The following is a 21,305-nucleotide window of genomic DNA, read 5'->3' on the forward strand; positions in this document are numbered from 1 at the left end:
AGGGACCAATCAGATGTCCGTGAGAAGCCCAAAGGCAGAACCAGAGTTCAACAGCACTGCGATTCCCAACAACTTGCATTCCGAGGCATACCGCCTCCAAGAATAACCAGTATCATGCACAAACGTCAGCTTGGGGACAGGACCGGCCCTACCAGTAGGCAGAGCGAGACAGCTGCCTCAGGGAGCAGCAGCAAGGCATCAGAGGCAGATATGTGTTTGCCACACTGTCCGTTCTACATCCCCATAATGATCCTGCTGCATTTGGGCATGATGTCCTGTCGCCAGTGTTGAAGTGAGATACGGAAATAGGGGAGAGCCACCTTGTCCTTTGCTTCGGGCAGCACAATCTCTTGGGCCTGTCCTGTTTGGGGGCGTTGTGATTCCTTTATTGGGACTAAAATGCTGGTTTAAGGCACTTCAGGCAATACACATGGTTAATCCCATACAACAAAGGCAGCTGCTCTAATTGTCAAAGTGTTATAGACATTGAGCCAACACTGCCACCCCGCTTTGCTGTCCTATGTACAGTGGTACCTCGACTTATGAAGACGATCCGTTCCGCGGCGCTCTTCGTAAGTCAAAGTCTTCGGTTGTTGAAGCACCCGTTCTGCGCATGTGCAGACCGTATGCGCAGCAAAAAGACTTCCAGGGTTGTCAACTTCATAAGTCGAAACCTTCAGAAGTCGAGTCATTCGGATGTCGAGGTACCACTGTATAGGAATGGGGGGGGGCTCATTTTAGGCATTAAGTGTTTCTGTAATTTCTTGCTACACTTAGTCAGTGGAACCCTCTGTTCCTTTCTGTTTCAGCTAATCCTGGACCTAAGATCTTCTCGGTGGCTGCTCCCAGACTTTGGAGCTCCCTCCCTAGAGAAGTTAGACTGGATCCCTCCCTATTGTCCTTCTGCTGGCAGGGGGACATCCAAAATGGATGATGAGACAACAGAGCAAGTTGATGGAGACCCCAACCCCAACTTCAGGGTCCTTGCTAGCACACTGCCCCACATCCTACTGGAACACTTCCTCGGATTTTTGGCCAATCCTGACTCAGCCAGCCTGTGACAAAAATAATTATACTGGGTGCTTTCCCAGGGGGATTTCAATGTGACTGGATCACTCCCATTATGACTAAAATTGGTCAACAGGGAGTTACATTTGTAGATGAGGAAAGATATCCACGTATGACATTCAAAGATCTTTGCGGGATAGATTGAGAGACACAAGAAAATAAGAAATAAGGTGATGGGAGTGGAGAAAGATACTTAATTAAAAAGAAAGGAGAAGCTCAATAGAACACAATAACGAGAGGGAACCAATGATAAGTGTTTGGAAGTCATATCTTTATTCTACTTCACATCATACTTACCTTTACTTTCCCTACTCTTACTTTTCCCATTTTCTCTCCTCTTCCTTTTCCTCCCCTTCCCTTGTTCTCCCTCTTTTTATTTTATCCTACCCCCCTTTTTGTCTTGCCCCCCCCTGTTCCCTCCTCTTGCCACTGACTTACCTGGGATCTCTCCTTTACTTTGTCTTCTTTCCGCCCCTGCTTTCTTCCTATCTGGCTTTTATATCTCGAGCCTCTCGGTCCAAGATTGTAAAAATTGTAAAGATCAAATCTCAAATTACCGAGACTCGGAGGCCGATTTTATAACGGTACAATTTGAAAATATTGCTTATTTGTTATATATATTTTGTTTTGTTTTGTAATTGAATAATATGTGCTTTCTATGTATTTTCTTATGTATTTTGTTTTCTGAAATTTTATAAGTAAATAAAGGTTTTTCTTAAAAAAAAAAATTTAAAAAAAAAAAAGATCTTTGCGGGAAACGCAAAATGCAAGAAGATACAAAGAGCAATGTATTGCTGAGGTTATCTTACATTTCTGTGCTGTAGCCCCATGGCACTTCCAGCCTGACGGAGGCCCTGCTCAGTTTATCACAAGTGACAAAATACCACAAGAGATAAAATAATGCCGCCCCCGCCCCCAAAAAAGAAGAAGAAAAAGCCATTCCTGGTTGCCACTGTTCTCTCTTACCTCAAACAGATATTGTCTCATTGAGATATGCCGAGCGGTTTTTTAAAAAAAGTACTTCATAAGCGATTCTTGCTGTGGTCCGAAGAAGCCACCAGAAAATATATATATATATGCTGGCACATTGTTTAAATGTTTACAAAAAACAACAACAACCCCTGTGCATTTAAAAAAGTAAATAATAAAAACTACTTGTATTCGCTGAAGAAGAAGACGAAAAGGCAGGGAATTGCCTCATGGATTGCAAGCGGTGAGCAGCTATTTCTCCTTCTTCCTGCTTGACCTCCCCACGCCTCCCTAACAGATCACTCTGGGCTGCTCAGCCTCACCCAAAGCGATCCAGGGCTGTCTCAGCCCAAACCAACACCCAGATTCCCCCGAATCAGCCCAGTTTGGTTCAGGACTCATTCGAATCCAGTGTGCAGCCCTAATATAAACTCCTTGCATGTAAAATCTAGCACTTCAGGGAGAGAGGCTCCCATTCTGCTGTTTTCTGCCTTCAGGGATGCTTTTCGTATTATGTAAGGGAACATTCAACAAGACAAGTTTCCCGCCCACAATTTGAAGTGATACAGTCCATTCCACCACTGAAGAAAAATACACCACATTCTGTTTGCTCTGCAGGCCAAGCTATGTGGAAAAGCTCTGAATTTCTACAGGGAGAACGGACATTGCACTTATCAGTAAGCTGCACCTCAAAATAGCTAAATATTTCATTTTTAAAAATTTTCTGCACACAAAATGGGGTAGAGTGAGCTGAGCTCCAGCAACATCTCAAAGGCTGCAGGTCCCTCAATCCCCATTTTAAACAAATGATGTATTCAAGAAGTGTGAGCAAGCCATACTCTGGCTCCCACTTTCAGTTTTGCAGCTCCACCCAGTTATGAGTTAGACTTTAAGATCACATTTGGTACCTCTCGAGTAGCCTTTGAGAACCTGATGTCCTCCTGGTGTTTTTCGACCACAACTCCCAGCACTTGCTAGCTAGGGATGATGGGAGTTGTAGTCCTGGAGACAGGTTGACAATGGCCGCTTTGTGGACAGAGGAGAACATACAAGAACACAAGAAGAGCCTGTTGGATTGGGCCAATGGCCCATCTAGTCCAGCATCTTGTTTTCACAGTGGCCAACCAGATGCCTGTGAGAAACCAAGGAGCAGAACATGAGCACTAGAGCACTCTCCTTTCCTGTGGCTTCCAGCAACTAGTATGTGGAAGCCTTGCCGCCTCCGACTGTGGAGGTAGAGCATGGGTTAGTAGCCATTGATAGCCCACTCCTCCATGATAATAATAATATAATAATATAATAATAATTTATTATATATACCCCGCCCATCTGACCCACTCTGGGCAGCTTCCAACAAAATATTAAAATACAGAAATCCATCAAACATTAAAAGCTTCCCTAAACAGGGCTGCCTTGAGATTAGAATTTGTCTAATCCTCTTTTAAAGCCATCCAAGTTGGTGGCCATCAGTGCCTCCTGGGGGAAATAATATCTTAGAATTTTGAAGTGTCAGGCATAGCTCTAGTGGCTTTAGCCCAAACGTAGCAGAGTTTTCCTGCACAGCGCAGAAGCTAGTTGAGGTGGAAATGACTAGTCGGCTAGACGCAGAATAACTATTTACAGGATTTATTAAAAGAAAATAAAAGCAGCAGAGTTTCTGCATACAAAGCAAAGCAAAATAAATCCTCTCTGTCTCTCTCTCTCCAACCATACGCAGCACTCCTACTCCTAACACCCAACAAGAAACAACTGTGCTAGCATTCCTAGATAACAGAGTTCAGTGCTGGTCATTAACCAATCAGAGAGTAGTTTCCAGGCCAGGCAGACCTTGGCTTTCTGCCAAGAGTAAATTGACACTGCCTTGAGTTAATTGTATGAAGCAAGAATCTGTAAGTTTCCCATGAGAACCAATTAACCGAAACTGAACATAAAAATAGTAATTTTGTTTGTTTGTTTGTTTGTACCCCACCCATCTGGCTGGGTTTCCGTAGCCACTCTGAGTGGCTTCCAACAGAATATTAAAAACATGATAAAACATCAAACATTTTAAAAATTTCTAAACAGGGCTTCCTTCAAATGTCTTCTAAAAGTCAGGTAGTTGTTTCTTTCCTTGACATCTGATGGGAAGGTGTTCCACAGGACAGGCGCCACTACCAAGAAGGCCCTCTGCCTGGTTCACTGTAACCTCACTTCTCGCAGTGAGGGAACCGTCAGAAGGCCCTCAGAGCTGGACCTCAGTGTCCGGGTGAACGATGGGGGTGGAGACGCTCCTTCAGGTATACTGGGACGAGGCCATTTAGGGCTTTAAAAGTCAGCACCAACACTTTGAATTGTGCTCGGAAACGTACTGGGAGCCAATGTAGGTCTTTCAGGACCAGTGTTATATGGTCTTGGCGGCCACTCCCAGTCACCAGTCTAGCTGCCGCATTCTGGATTAGTTGCAGTTTCCGGGTCACCTTCAAAGGTAGCCCCACGTAGAGCGCATTGCAGTAGTCCAAGCGGGAAATAACCACAGCATGCACCACTCTGTCGAGACTTCCATAGTTCAGCTATGTGCTGAGAGGGGAAAGGGTGCTGAGCTATCCTAAGCAGGATGGAACTTTGTCTTCTACAGGGACCTGCCTCCTGTCATGCTGAGGGGTGGACAGGATGGGGAGAGGTCCTGATCCGCTTGTTTTCTTGTTTCAAAACTTCCCTCCTCCAGCCCTTCAGAGTCCTTCAAGGGCCTGGTGCTGTTCCTCAATAACACTCAAGCCAAAAGGAATGAAATGCAGGGAGAACGGAACTGTATTTAATTATTCATTTTATGTAATCTGAAATGAATGGGACTGGAAAGTATCATAGCAGCCTGGAACAAAGTCTCTCGAGATGGCATCACTTTAATCACACCACAAGGTGGTCCTCTTAAGCACCGTTGACATAAGCTGAAATAAATCAGAACTATTCTCCATTATATTACAAGCAAACAAAGCTCTGACAGAAGAGCCAGAAAACAAATTCTTAGGGAAAGAGCTGGGTGCAAAGAGCAACGTCATTTTTTGGCACATCCTCTTCACTCTTCATGTAGGGCAGGGAAAAGAAAACAGCTTAACGTCTTACAAGGTTCTTCCATTGAATCCTGCTAAAATGCCCCTTTGCCAAGAATCTTCCTTTGTTGGGCCTCATCTGCACTATACATTTAAAGTGGGATCATGCCACTTCAAACAATCATGGCATCCCCCAAAGAATCACGAGAGCTGTAGTTGGTTAAGGGTTTTCGGGAGGCACCTTATTTCCCTCACAGAGCTGCAGTTCTTAGAATGTTTTAACCATCAGTCCCTCTTCCTTGGGAAATCTGAGAATTGTAGCTCTGTTATGGGATAGAGGGGTCTCCTAACAACTCTCAACACCCTTAACAAACTACAGCTCCCAGGATTCTTTCGTAACTGTTTAAAATGGTATGGCACTGCTTTAAATGTATAAGTGCCAGGGACCGTGCTGAGGAGGGCTACACTGAGGAGGAATGGTGGGAGCCACCCCCTCCCCCTGCTCCTGCTCCTGAATCTTCCCAGGAGCAGGAGGACAGTAGAGATTTAGAATAGTGGTTTGCAAAGGGGCATAGTTCAGAAGGCAGAAGCTGGGAAATACTGGATGAGGAACAGCTAGGAGAAGAAACACTGGAAGAGAGATGGTTAACAGATTCACAGTCGCTGGACAGCATTCCTCCGCTCTCCCCAAGGTTAAGAAGAGCTCAGAAAGTCTCAGAACAGAAAGCTCAGAGGGTACAAGCTCAGATTACAAGACGTAGGAGTGACGTAGATTAATAAGGATGGAGGGGGTGTGATCCTTCATTGGGAGCACCGCCATTCTAGGGAGACGTGTTATTTGTTCTCTCACTATGATTATTAAAGATTCTAACTGGTAAGACCTTCCTTTCGTTTGATCCTTTGTTTACTGCCACGGGAGAGGAAGCTGATTCCCCAAAGCTTGACAATATGGTAGATGGGACCTAAGTGACCATAGCTATGAAACCTGGTGACAGGAAGGGTGTTTGTCAATGCTAGCAGAAAATAAACCTGCTTAGTCGTTGTTCACCATTCTTTGAAAGGCCCTAGACCTCGCTAACTAAACGTTCCCAACAGTTTGTGAAACCATTACCACAATTCTTTGGGGGGGAAGACATTACAGTGAAATTTTACACTTTCAAAGACATTCACATGTGTAAAGGCTGTTTGAACCAAGGCTAACGTGAAAGCTGTTGTATGCTTTCATAAGCCTGTATAACTCTATTAAAGGAGTAGGTTCATGAGCCAGACCACCAGCAGTTCATCTAGAGCAGTCTTCGACAACTGGGTGCCATAGGTGCCAAGTTCCGGATTTAAAGATCTGGGATCAGCAGCGCCGCGGCACTGGAAGTCACTTCTACCCTGTTTCTCATATTTTAAGACATACCCATAAAATAAGCCATAGCAGGATTTTTAAGCATTCAAGGAATATAAGCCATACCCCAAAAATAAGACATAGTGATAGGCGCAGCAGGAATGCCGGCCACGGCAGGAGGAGGAGGAAAAAAATAAGACATCCCTTGAAAATAAGCCATAGTGTGTTTTTTAGAGGAAAAAATAAATATAAGACATGTCTTATAATATGAGAAACACGGTATGCACTTCCGGACATGCATAGAAGCGACTTCCGATGTCGTGGACATTTTGGAAATGAGCACAGCGGCATCGGAAGTCGCTTCTACGCATGTCCGGAAGTGCGTAGGAGCGACTTCCGGTGCCAGCGCAGCACCAGAAGAACATAGCTGCCGGCAGGAGCTCCGTAATCCGGGGGGAATACAGGGTATTTTGCCATTCGGGACACCTGCGGGAAACAGTAAGAAAATACGGGGGTTTCCCGGGGGAAATGGGGTACTTGGCCGCTATGCTGGGTGCCCTTAATATGTTTAGGACTACAACTCCCTTCAGCCCTGGCCAGCACATCCCTCGGCCCAGTAAAAAATACAGAGCAAGACAAAGGGTGTTTATTATCATTAAAGAAAGCTACCTTTTAGTTAACCATTTGCTGACTTGCCTTGACACTCCAAATCAGCTGCCTGAGGGGACCATCTTACCCTGCCTAATGGTAGGACCGGCACAAGTGCAGATTATTGCTTCATAATCCTTCCCTGCTCTTTCCCATTTCCCACTGCATCCTGTGCTTTGCTCCTGTGCACATCCAGCAACATGCCATAATTAAGCACCTTTCTAATGATTTTCCAGATGCCGTAAGTAAATCCAGAAGAAGAAGAAGAAAAACCTGTGAAGTTCAGTTAGAGCTCGCCCACACTTCTATTTACTGGTGAATTAGAGCAAACATCAATAGGGTTTTCTGCAGATTGACTTTGTTCCAATGCAGCAGGTTTTCCCCGAGGAAACAGGTGAGACAAAAGAAAAAGCTCTCAGACCCATGCCTAGAAATTGTGTGGATGGCCCAGGAATCGAGAGATATTGTTATTTGGGAGGGGCATGAAAAACATTCCAGCTTGCAACTTGAGCAAAAGCAGGAAAGAAAGGAAAAACTAACTTGAAAAGATGCCCTATCTTCTAAGGAAGGATTCCCACCTCCCCACCCCTAAGCAGGTTTTTAAAGCAAAGGCTTTTAAAGCAAAGGTTCAGCCACTGGCTGAACAAATGCAAGCTGGTTCACATTATTGAATATGGCATATACACAAGGGAGAAAAGCCAATGACAGTGGAGAAGCTGACTGTGCTAATTTGAGCCAGCAAGCTGAAATTCAACTGTGCAGAACCGATTCCATCCACCCAGCCAATGTTTGCTATTTATTATTATTATTATTATTACTACTACTACTACTACTACTATTGAAAACTAAACATTTAGTTAACCATCTGCTGACTTTCCTTGACATCCCAAATCAGCTGCCTTACCTTGCCCAATTGTAGGACCAGCCCATGGGCAGATTATTGCTTCATAATCCTGCCCTGTTCTTTTTCCATTTTCCATTGCTCACCTTCCTCCCTCAGCAGCTGAAGCAAGGAGCACTTTCGTTTCCCATCCTCACCCTGCAGCAATGGGGAGAACCAGACCAGAAAGCACAGCAGTGACCTTTCCTGCTGCATGGGCAACACGGAAGGTAAGAGTGCAACCTTGGGTTGGCAACCTGGCAATGCCAGCTACAGTCATGTTCCCCTGATGCTGCTTCTCCTTCAGAGACTGTGCCAGTTCTGGACTGTTGGTCAAAGGGCAGCCCTGCAGTGTCTCAGCTCTTCACAATGCCCCTGCTGCTAGCGTTGTCAACTCAGCTCCTGTCCTTGCTTTTTATCCTGACACACTTTTGGGAGGGGGGGGGGTGAGCTTTCCTGATGACTTCTCTCCATGCCAGGAAAAGCTTCCTCTGTTCTCGGTGTATTAAGATGAAATTTGTAGGGATTCAGGGGAATGGAAATGTGTTTTTTAGTTTTGTTTTTCCCCGTTTCATAAGTTGTATTTTTAAGCCATTCACCACCCTGGGCTCCTGCGGAAGGATGAGAGAGAGAGAGACAGATTTCCCCCTACATATATCCCCCTCACCCATCTGTTTTTCATTGATTTCCCTCTCTTCCACCAGTTTGCAAAATCAGAACTGAGCCTGTCTGTTCCTTCCCTAGAGTGATGGGACGTTTGCCGGGGACAATTAGCCGGCACAGGAGGGAGTATGCAAGCACTCCTCCTCAAATCCTTCCCTGCCAATGTCCTCTCCCCAGTATTCTCTTATTCTTTTTTAGGATTTAATTTCTGCTGAGGATGGGACTAATACATGACTGTATATACATGGCTTCTGGCTTCTTAAGTTCTTATGACACCCGTTTGCCTAGATAATGTCTAGCTTGGCTCTAAATCTAGAATTCTAGGGGAAACTGTATTGACTCTTGGTCTCCATCATGTCCCAGCAGGATGGAGATACAAAGATGTTGTCCAATGTGGTCTGGGTTCTGCATGATACATTACCCAAGCCCTGAGTGGGCCAGGGATCCACTTTGGGAACTGCACTCACCATATGAAAATGCCGTTTTATTCACGGCAGACACCTGGAAATTAGACACCAGACATATTTGCCATTATGGACACTTTAACAATTATGACGTTTATGGGAGTCTGGGTTAATGATTTTTTTGTCTCACAAAGATGTCTTGTTACACAGGATGATAAGATTTAGAAGGCAAGGGCTTTAAACAGAGGTGTACTAAACGCACCCTGGAAAAATAGCACTGGGGATATATCTTTGATTTTTGCCTTGAGTCACTTGACGCTACATCTCTGCAAGTTTGAACAGTGGGCGTGTTTGCTTTTAGAAGCTGCCAGCTTTAGGACATAGAATTAGAATGTCTTATTTCAGTACAGAAGAGGGTGCCTGAACTCTTAGGGGGAAATCTCATTGCATGCAGCTCCTCCTTTCATTCCTCTATTACTACTGGAAAACGCACCAGCAAAAATTCTTTGTTTTAATTCTCCCATTAAAAGGACAGGATATCAATGCTGTAATCCTGTGTAAAGGGACTAGGAAGTAAACCCTATTGACGTCAGGTTCAAGCTGCAAATTTGCCAAGCCTACATAGAAACCCTGCCCTTTCCTCTTTAGATGAACAAAGTTTGGTCAGCACTCTGATTTTAAAAACATCCATTGAAATATTTGAACTTGCATGCACTGTCAACAATCCTGTGCTCAGGTCAAGTGTGCTTCCTTTTGAGTCTCATCCCCGTGAGTCCCTAACGCTCAGAAATCTGAATTTACAGGTACCTAGCCTGCTCTGGCAGCTTTTTGAGATTGGAATGGGTGCCATAGTTTGAGCCCTGTAGTGGACAGCACATAACTCACCTCTGCCATCTAGGGTAACAGAATCGTAGAATCATAGAGTTGCAAGGGATCCAGGGGTCATCTAGTCCAACCCTCTGCAATGCAGGAATCTCACCCTTGAACTGAGAAGAGCACAAAGCATTTTATTAATTTTTCTGAATTAGAAACAGTTGCAATACTGGTTAATGCCTAGCTATCAACCAATGGTTAAATGTTCTGTACAAGATGTTTTTGGACTGGAAAAGTACAGTCAAAAAAGGTCAAAAGGGAAAGTTTCTCTCTGTGTTGATTAGATTTCACAATAACTAGAATAAGAAGTTCAAGAGGGAGATTCGTAATTACAAGAGAGGGAATGTATAGCACCTGGGGAGGTCTCAAGTGGCTTGCCGAAAAAAGGGGGGGAGATGATTGTATAAATTCTGGAGTTATTAAATTGAAGGTGGGGGTTTTTTGTTTTTGTTTTTTTTAGTTTTCAGAAATTTGAATTTTTTTCTTATTTCTACAGTTCTTTCAGCTGCTGTGTGGACAGATGAAATAATGCAGGTTTGGGGTAGGCTGAGAGAAGCTGATGAAGTGACCTTTATGTGGGCATTTTCACATACAATTCGGTGAGGCATGGAAGGCTTGAAATAATTTGCTGCCTGTACTGGAGGAGTCCCACAAAGCACAGCAGCGGTGAGTGTAGCAGGGTCAGGCGCTATAAAAATCTGTGTGTGGCTGCCACATATAGTGAACTACAAGTGGAAGCCTTCTTAGCTTCCAGATTGAGTCCATCTACCCAACCATTGGATCTTTCCGGGTAGGAAGTAGAAGAAAGGATTTTGTTTTGTAGTTTAGTATTGCTTAAGCGACAAGGTCTTTCTGAGCACACTGGTATGTTCCTGTATTTCCTCTGTGGTCCTGACGTCTGCCTTGCTCTGACAGGTCCAGCTCAATTCATTTTCCTGCCTGAGACAAAGGACAAGATGGCTCCTCCTGGCGCCAATTCTATGCACCATAGCTGACTGGACTAGCAAATAAATCTTAATTCAGTACTGGAAAGAGGATGGTGCTCTCCATTAGTGTACCTGAGCACAGCTTGCTAGTTTAGGGGTATTATGACACACACAGCAGAGGACAATGGCCTGGGAACTCAGGAAGAAATGGATTGTGGGGCTGTCCCATTGCTTCCCAACATCTGCTTCACTCTGCCTAATGGTAGGCCCTGGCCTCTTTGGTTCTGACTCCTGGCTGGTTCCTTAATTCTGCATCCTGATGTGTCCCTCAGTCCTTTCTTCATGACCCATAACGTTTCACGTGACTCTTAATTCCCCGTTTCTGTCTCATCTCAAGCTGCTGCTTGTTCCCCTGCATGTTCTATTTAGAACTGGTTTTTACCTCAAACTTGGGTCCCTGGCTGTTGTTGTTGGACTACAACTCCCATCATCCCTAGCTAGCAGGACCAGTGGTCAGGGATGATGGGAGTTGTAGTCTGACAACAGCTGGGGCCCCAAGTTTGAGAAATACTGGTTTAGAACAATGGCCTTTGGTGATGCTTTGATAGTACCATGGACAGCTCCATGCAGCCTCTATAAGACCAGAGATGAGATGTTGCTTCAGCAGCAGTCAGCCTCCGACTGCACCTTAAGCAAGAGCAGCAGCTTTATCTCAGGTGCTATCCCTGCCTTTGATGAGCAGAGCCTCATCATTTTGAAGGACCCAGCCTTCCTTTAGCAGTTGGAGTCCCTCGAGTCAGAAGAGGAGACTGTGATGTCCTCAGGCCTGAGAGGTACTCGCACCAAAAGCTTATCTTGCACAAGATCTAGGCCTGAGGGCAATTCTATGACAAGAAGGAAAGATTCAATTCAATTCCTATGAAATACTGCTCTTCACAACCTACTGTTCATGCATATATGGCAGGGATGAGGATCATGGGGTCTTGGGACCAAATGTCGCCACTCTACCCGATCCTTAGAAATCTCTGCAGGCCAAACACCTCTGCCCAAAGAAAAACGTCATTTTCTGCCTAATTTTGCCTCTGGCCCTGCTCAGCACTAACACGTTGCCGCTGGGAGGTTGTTCAGAAATGAATGTGTCCCTCAGCCTTGAAATGCTTCCCTACCCCTGACATACAAGGACAAGCCAGATCATTCCCCAGGCCACTGATCTTTAATGAAATAGCCTCCCCTTCTCATTTTAATAATCCAGTTTTCTAAAAGTCTTGAGGGAATAGGCATCAGTCAGAGAAAGGTGTTGATGGAATGAAATAAACCTTACAGCCTTTAAAAATAGGCGCACACAAAATATTTTGCCACCTGCCGTGCCAGCAATTAGTATACATCTCGAAGACAGCAGCCATGTGGCAACCTGCTTCAGGTTGAGCACGCTGCTCGTGGATGCTCTGCCATGGAGCGGCGCTTTTGACGGGATTCCTAGGGAACACAATGAAATATTCATCAGCTCATATTTGTAAATGGCCCAGCAACATACTGAGTAAATGACCTCCGATGAAACGTTCGCATTAAAATGGAATAGAAACCAGGCGAAGCGAGGGAGCTACAAACAACCCGTGTGTTTTCTCAGTGCTGAAAAGCAGCAAAAAAAAAAAAAGAAGGATTTCCTGGTGTGGAGCCACTGCCTTGGCACTGAGCTACACACAAGGAGGATGCCTGTTTACCTGGGAGAGGCTCACCAGCGGGGCTGCCAGCACTAGATTGCTCCATAAGCATCTCCAGGAGTGCTTGTGCCTAGAAAATAGCTGCGGCAAGGAGAGGGTCTTGTTTTATTCTCTGCACTAAACACACACACCTCCAAGCTGCTTTGCCAATATGCAGGCCGCCAAAGCACATTCGGCAGCTACCTATTGCCATCTGAAAGGAAGCCTGTGCAATAGACAAGCCAGAGTTGCACCTCCTTCATACCTTCCAACTCCCTGTTAGAAAAATCCGGGATCAGCAGCGCTGGCACTGGAAGTTGCTTCCAGACATGCGTAGAAGCAACTTCCGGTGCCAGCGCCACCCAATTTCTGGTGCCCAGACATGGGCAGAGCACCCGACATGCGCAGAAGGATTCTCCCTGGCAGGTACTAAAATCTGGGGGATTTACAGGATTTTTTCCAATCCGGGCTGCCAGGGGGAAATGGTTTAAAATACAGGGGTTTCCCGCAAAAAACGGGAGACTTGGCAGCTATGACCTCCTTTCTTTCTTTCTTTCTTTCTTTCTTTCTTTCTTTCTTTCTTTCTTTCTTTCTTTCTTTCTTTCTTTCTTTCCTCCCTCCTTTTGGCACCTCTGTTGAAATTGAAATTGTGAGCTCTATAAGGCAAGGGTACACAAAACTTAGGAAGCTGCTTTATACTGTGGATCTGTCTAGTTCAGTATTGTTGACACCGATTGGCAGCAACTCTTCAGGGTTTCAAACCAAGATCCCCTCTGGTCCTATATGGAGATGCCATGAGCTATGGCCCATCTGAAGGACAAGATGTTTTCACTACATCACGCTGAAAAGTGCCTTGTATGGTCAAGGATGTTATTAAAATAGTAATGAAATAATGCAAGAGGCCCTATAAGATAAAGGCTGTCTTTCCCTTACGTAGATAGGGATACAGAGCTGGGCAGTTCTGCAAGATCAGTTCTAAAGCTTGTGATCTTTCATATTTGGAAAGCCAGCTCTTTTAAGGACTGCTTCCTTTGGGACCCTTCCCACCCAAAAAGAAAGTTGTGTAAGTAGGAACTTCTTTGGTCTTGCCTTTTGAGGCTGTGAAGAGAGATGAGTTTTCTCTCTTCCCTTTCAAGTCATCATCACAATGCAGGCAGTGAAATTTTCAAGGAGGTTTCCAGTTCTGCAGTGCATCACCGCTGGCGGTTAGGTCCCCGTATAGGAATGTTCCACTCTTGAGGTTGTGCAGGGAATACAAAACCATTTCAGAAACCTGCCAAAAAAAAGAAAGATGTTGGTGTTCTGAGATAAGCCCAGGCATCTGAGTCCAGCTGGTTTCCCCTCTATCATTCCTTACTTGTAGGCCTGAAATAAAAGTTTAAAATTGATTGCTCTGGCACCTGCAGCAGGGTGAGATACTGTCACTAAACCAAACTGGAGACAGACAGACAGACAGACAGACAGACAGACAGACAGACACACAGACAGACACACAGACAGACACACAGAGAGAGGGGGGGAGATGTACGTATGTTAAATGTTTCACATTGAGAAGATTTGTCTTTAGGTCAATACTATATTGTAGAATGAAGAGGTGGCTTGCAGAAATTAGAATGTAAACAGCACCATCTGGTGGCTAATAGAAGGGGGAAATGTCTGGAGCAAAGACATTTTCAACAATAATTGCTTTTGAACACTCCATAGTGCCCTGCAGATGTTTTGGACTACAACTCCCATCGTCCCTGGGCATTGGAAATGCTGGCTAGAGCTGGTGGGAGTTGTTGCCTACAACACCCAGAGGGTGTTGGCTATTCCCACTAACACAATGGGGACTTTGCCCCCGCCCCCCGTGGTGCCTCTTCTCCCCCATCTTACAAGTCTCTTAAGACCCACCACTCCTGCTGACTCCAATCTGCACCACGGCCCTTTTAAGCCCAGGTTCCTGTTTCTCTGCCTTCAGCTCCCAGTGGTACCCTGGTGATAGACATCATCAGAGTATGCCACCAAGCTCAGAGCTGACCGCCATGCTGCAAGGGGCAGAGAGTCAGGATCTGTGTGGCTTGTTTCCAAAGCACCTACAATTGGAGAGTCCAGTCCACCACGCTGATGGCAGGTGAGCCTCAGGCCCAATGTAGCTTCCATGATCCGCTGCTATGGTCACTCACTCTCTCACTCAATGCTGGGGCAGCGCTGCGAGGGATGGAGGGAAAACAAAGCCTTGAAATCAGGACGCCCCGATTTCAAGTCAGAAGCCGTGGTGGCTTTACCAATTACAGGACTGTGCTAGGAAAATCAGGGCAGTTGTGGGGTATGCCCCTCTCTCCACCCTCCATCAGGGTAGCCAAACAACATTATCACAGTTCAGCATCACACCTCACCCAAGGAAAAGCACTTGAGAAGGGAGTGGGGCAGGACGTGCCATGGGGAGAGGTGTGTGCCCTCCTTAGAAGAAGAGTTTGGATTTGATATCCCACTTTATCACTACCTGAAGGAGTCTCAAAGCGGCTAACATTCTCCTTTCCCTTCCTCCCCCACAACAAACACTCTGTGAGGTGAGTGGGGCTGAGAGACTTCAGAGAAGTGTGACTAGCCCAAGGTCACCCAGCAGCTGCATGTGGAGGAGCAGAGACGCGAACCCAGTTCCCCACATTACGAGTCCACCTCTCTTAACCACTACACCACACTGGCTCTCCTTAGAGTCCTGGACCCCTGGCTGAGAGCCCTGGAGGGCTGCATTTTGCCCCAAAGGCCTGTGGTTCCCATCCTTAATTTAGAAAGAAGGATAAACAAAAAATTGCAGCTTGGGGATTTTAAAAATATGTGGGTCCCAAAATGCAGATTCGGGGAGACCCTGGATCTAGAAAGGGTTGAAGAGCAACACATGCCTCTTTTCATAATGTGCTAACATTACCAGCAATGTTAGCTTCCAGAGTGGATGTTTTTGAAAAGCGAAGAACAAAAATGACGGAAGACACGATTTGCATTTGTACCATCATAGCGGCAAGTGCTGCTGTCAGCTTGAACAGATCTGTGACAAACCGTACAACTGGAAGGTCAGTCGATTGCACAAGCCTCCGCCTCTGGGGCAATGGGGTTCCTGTGTTCCATTATAAGTGGCGACCCAAAGCAGGCACAGGTCACCGTTAAAAGGCGCTGAAAATGGATGCTGAAATTCTCTGTTTCCTCTAGGCATAGTTGACTAAGCCAGGCTGCATTACAAACCAGATTCCCCACCATAATGATCTGGGTATCACCTGCCTCTTATGAGGAGGATCTTCCTGCACATTTACCTCAGATCTTCCGTACAATTAGTGCATTGAATTTTGAAGTGGCATCGGTCCATTTAAAATTTAAAATAATCATTTTGCTACTTGGGTGAGATTTCACACATGCACAACGAAGCTTTGTCTCAGTACCAATTTTAAATGTAGATCTATTTCAATTATTTTGTCATTGCTAGTGCATGTGGTTTTTCCTTCCCAAACTGCTAATTGTGGCAGCTTACTGTCTAACAGCACCACAGGCCTACTCAGAGGTGAACCCCATTGATTTCCATGGGGATTACAAGCCAAATATATGAATTCGCGCATGGCGGTAAGAGGTCGGGCAGAGAAAGAATGTGTAAAATTGACTTTGCAAGCTAGCATCCAAATTGGACTCGCACGAAATTCTCAGTTGGAACTTTTTGTCAATATTAAATACAGCACATTTGCCGCCAGTGCCAGACACTCCTTCTCCATCACATTCCCTTGGATAATTGTTCTTGCTTTAACCAGACATTGCTATTGGTTTGTTTGATCAATTGTTTGATCAAACTAGACAGATCTATGGCCCCGCTATCCCTCTCCTGGGCCAACTTACGTGATCTGCACTGCAGCTCAGGTGTAGATGGGCTGACTCTGAGCCTGCCCACTTCTAATAGGAAGTGAAATAACACCAAGAGTGCAAACCTTGACTTGTGCTCACATGTGCCGCTCTGTATATAAAATGAACTCCCAATTGTTACTTTGCAAGCACTGATCTGCGCTGACAGTGAGCCCCACTGAGATCCTCATGGTGCCATGGGTCCCCTGGTGGGTTACCACCAATTGGGAACCACTAGTCTAATACCAAGTCATCGCAAAATATAATGCTATGGAAGCAGTAGGTTATGGGGAAAGGACAACGTGGGCAGCATGAGAGAGGTGTGTCCAATTATTCATGGTGTACTGTAAGTGGGTGGGGAAGAAATTATTCTAGTTCTCTCATAAAGCTAGAACCCAGTGCCATCCAATGCAGCTCAGTGTTTCAAGACATACATTTTCACACAGCGCACAGTTAAGCGATGCAATTCACCCCCACATGATGCTGCGATGGCCACCAACTTTGGATGGCTCTGAAAACCATCCTGGAGGATAAGGCTATTGTCAGGGGGTTGTTGCAGGGAGTAAAGACGCTCCAGTCTGCGCTGTCTTTAAGAGTTTTATTGTGCATACTATTTACAGTGCAGAGATATCGGAAAACATGACCGCCTAGTCACTTTCAGAACTTGGCAATGGCTTCTGTCTGCTTTTCGGCCAGCATAAAAGCCTGGGCACCCCAAAACGCCGCCCCTTCACCCTAGGTGTGGGCGCGCACCTCAATTCGGGCACCGGAAGGAAAGGTCTCCCCTCTTGCTGGCTGGGGCGGCGCCTGGGCTCCAACGTCTCGCTGAGCCCCTCATCTGCTGACCCTTGACCAGTGTCCCTGAGCCCCTCCTGCACTCTCTGTTCCCCGTAGCGTTGCCAGGGCTCAGGCGCCTCACTGAGCCCTCTCTCCATTCTGCTCCATTCCTCATTCCCTCCTCCTGACTCGCTGCTCGTGCTATCGCTAGGCAAAGTGCTGGTCAGGATGACGGGGGGGGAGGCTCCCTGTAGGGTGTCCCCCTGACAGCTATCAACAGCTACCAGCCACAATGTGTATATATTGCCACCAGATTCTACTCAATATTGATCCAGAGCAGATTCCAGCATATAGTTAGCAGAGTAAAAACATAAACATGCTGCAGGATTACCAAAAAATAGACCAGAGGCAATTGTATTTCATCCAGCAGAGCTTTACTGCTACTGAAGGCAAATGAGCAGAATGGTGACAAATCCAATACAGTAGTACCTCGGTTTTCAAACATAATCCATTCCGGAAAACCGTTCAAGTTCTGAAAACCGAAAACTCAACAGCCGACAGCTAGGTCTCAGGATCTTGGACTCAGCAGAAGCCACATGGCATGTTCGACTTCTGAGGCATGTTCAAAAACTGAAGCATTTACTTCCGGGTTTACAACGTTTGTAAACCGAAATGTTCGTCAACAGAGGTGTTCAAAAACTGAGGTACCAGTGTACATTCAGGATTGGCACTGTCCATAAGAAATCCAGTTGCAGCAGACTTAACTTAAACTTACAATAAATTATAATAAGACTAAACCTTAACACTATAGCATACTGTGTACAGAACACCACATCAGAAGTAAAAAAAGATAGAAAGTGAAAGTGAAACCCAGGCTCCTTCAGGCCTCTTATAAATAGACTATACCAGATCACAAGAAGTTGTTGTTGTTTTCTAAAAAACAATAACCAATGAAAGAGAATATTATTGAGTGGCAGAACATGGAACCATGTGCTTCAGCCTCCTTTGAAATTGTTCAAAAAACTTACTCTAAATACTCTGCCCACAAGCAGAGTGCAGCAACACTTTCCCCACTTGTTATTGTCAGTTTGCATTTCTAAGTGCAGAAAGTATTGATCTGATGTGTAGAGATCTTTCCTATTCTAATTAGTTCAAGAGGGTTCTGGAAGCTTCTCTGTGTGAAAGAAACAAGCAGAAGGTTCTTGATGCTTGGGTCATTCCTTCCGAGAAGCTGAGTACAGCTGGTGGCTTAAACTGGTTCTGTTATCTCTTCGGTCAAGGTCATAGTGACTATTCTCACATCATAGAACTATACTGGTGAAATATCCGCAACAATGTAGTAGGGAAACCCTAACCCCTTTCAGATATTTACTATGTAGATGACCACAGCATTCTTCTCCACAAGATTGAGAAGCCAACCGTGTAATGATTGCACATAACCGAAGGTGGAGCCGCTTACCACAGCGCCACTGCCTTGTTTCCATGCATGTATCAGTAGTATGAAGAATGTCTTTAAAAGGAGACCAGGAAGAGACTTTCTCCCCTGTAGTGAGATCCCTCCCTTCCTCACACTGATAAAGTTCTCAAGAACATGCGCCAGAGTAGTGTCCAAGGAGAAGTTGCTCCCATTGCCCTCTGGAAGCAATCATTTCTGCCTCACCCGAAGCTGACAATGCTCACTTGACAAATCAATATCAACACATCTTTTAAATTGGGATTTTTCACAGTATTGATGGACCTCATGCTTGCTTTTTTTCTGAAGTCATTAGGGCTCTGGTGTGTCAATGCAGTAGAGGGACATGAAATGTTTTTGAAGCTTAAAGTGAAATGATGATGGAGATGATGATGATGTTGGCTTTTGCTTTGCATACAGTGGAAACTTTTGATTATCCTTATAAGTTTTTCAGCACATAAGAATAACTCTCCTCTGTTCCTAGGATCCTTACACAGCATTACCACTGACGTTTTTTAATCTGTGAATGTGTTTAAATGCAGTCAATTCATCGAGTGAGAAGCTGCATTGTAGATCCATTCAAAAACATTAATTTCATTAATGCACATCTCTGCAGTATCCTCATTTCCATTAGTCTGCTAACACCTTGCTTTGCAAGTAGTTCCATCGAAGTAAAGTGGACCACTCAAGGCAAAACTACACATTTTATGGGGATCCATTCCCAGACCCATCAGATGTATAATTTTGCTCTTGTTAAAACACACACACACACACACACACACACACACACACAAATTAAACACATCAAAATATGCAATTCTTATGTAATACATTAAATTTAAGATAGCAGCATTTTGTTGTTGTTGTTTAGTCTTTTAGTCGTGTCCGACTCTTCATGACCCCATGGGCCAGACCACGCCAGGCACTCCTGTCTTCCACTGCCTCCCGCAGTTTGGTCAGACTCATGTTGGTGGCTTCGAGAACACTGCCCAACCATCTCGTCCTCTGTCGTCCCCTTCTCCTTGTGCCCTCCATCTTTCCCAACATCAGGCTCTTTTCCAGGGAGTCTTCTCTTCTCATGAGGTGGCCAAAGTATTGGAGCCTCATCTTCACGATCTGTCCTAGCAGCATTAAAGACTTCCAAATCCAGACCAGGGAAATGAATCCCAAGAGCAAAAACACTGTGGGATGGAACACTGGGGCAGACAAGTCACAACAGTTCCTAGAGTGTCCACTAAGAGGGACTCACCTGAAGGGACACCTGACTAAGTTCAGCTTCCTGTTCCTCCAGATATGCAAATGAGATGGATTAACTGGCAGACAAAAGCTCCTAGCCAGCAGCCATTCTCTCTCTTAGCCATTTCTCCTTCAACGGGAACACATCTCCAGAGAATCTACAGTTAGGATGGTTCTCCCTCTTGGCCTGCAGCCAAGAGAGAGACCAAATGGAGCCTTACTTTACTAAGTAGTCTCCACATGCATACATTTGTAACTTTTCTACGTAAACCTGCCTTTCTGAGATTATGCTGTTAACTCAGGATGAAACTGTAAGTAAACTCTATCTTATTTTATAAACACTGTGTTGTGTATTTCTTTTAAGAGGGACAAAGGGGACTTTGCCAGGAAGTATAATATTGTACAGGTTCTAACAAACCTGAACGCACACGCTTTGCTGCGCACAAAAGGGGAATGTCACTCTGCTGATATTGGAAGATTGCTAACACAAGCTTGGATAGGATCTATCTAATAATATATCCTAATCCACATCCCTAACATTCCCACAAACACCACCTTTAAAACTCCAGATGAGCTGTTTCTAGAAGGGTTGTCCCTAGTACTACCCAATCATTACTTTTCTGTTGATGTTCTACAAGGAGAAGTGGAATTGACTTTCCACACCTTCCCTTTGCACTTCTTCTGTGTGTCATCAACACCAGTGGATATGATTATAGCCGCTGCGTGGTTGAGAACATTTAAAACTCAGCACTTATTCACTATAACCCGGGGCAGGGGAACTTAATGGTCCAGGGTTTTGTTTTGTTTTAAATCAAGCTACTGCAAAACAAAATCTGACATCTGGTTGGGGGGGGCACATTATGCTCCTTCTTGAGTAGTTTGTCCACCTTTGGTCCCCACCCTGCACTCAGCTCTCACCTGTGGTTTCTAGAAGCTGGCAGCACGCAACTGCAACCACATCCTAGAAAGGGCTCCAAATGGCTGGCTAAACCAAGTGAGGGAAGACAATAGGCCTCAAACTCTCAGTGAGTTAGGGACTTGCCCTGCATGCAAAGTCATGCTCTGGCAGTTACAGGTAGGTAGCCGTGTTGGTCTGACGTAGTCGAAACAAAATAAAAAAATTCCTTCCAGTAGCACCTTAGAGACCAACTAAGTTTGTCATTGGTATGAGCTTTCGTGTGCATGCACACTTCTTCAGATACCAATCATGCTATGGCAGATTGAGCAGATGAGACCAATAGTGGGTCCAGTGGTCAAGAAGGCAGTTTCTACACATGCAGGGGAAGGTGGGGCTTGTCAACCTGGGAAGGCAGCCCATCAGGGAGAAGAATAACTCTTATCCTAAACCCATATGCAAATCTGGTAAACCATATGCAAATCTGGAGTGGAGTCCCTAGGACAGTTGGATAGCGCCTTGTACAGCTCCTTCCAGGAATTCCTGCATCCAAGCCAGTGTCAAACATATTGCTCTGCTTTCCTTTGGCA

The 21,305-nt window shown here is 45.2% G+C and overlaps 1 long non-coding RNA gene across 1 annotated transcript; it reads right to left on the reverse strand.

The window, feature by feature from the left end:
- Nucleotides 1-3,647: 3,647 nt before the first annotated feature.
- Nucleotides 3,648-8,285, reverse strand: LOC148684769 (uncharacterized). Its single transcript, XR_015951686.1, has 2 exons — nt 7,949-8,285; nt 3,648-4,961 (listed from the first exon to the last, which is right to left on the reverse strand). It is a non-coding gene; the product is annotated as an uncharacterized LOC148684769 (long non-coding RNA).
- Between the last annotated feature and the right edge of the window lie 13,020 nt (nt 8,286-21,305).

The sequence above is a fragment of the Zootoca vivipara genome, chromosome 8 (genome assembly GCF_965207765.1).
Source record: "Zootoca vivipara chromosome 8, rZooViv2.hap1.1, whole genome shotgun sequence".
In the NCBI taxonomy this organism is placed as follows: Eukaryota; Metazoa; Chordata; class Lepidosauria; order Squamata; family Lacertidae; genus Zootoca; species Zootoca vivipara.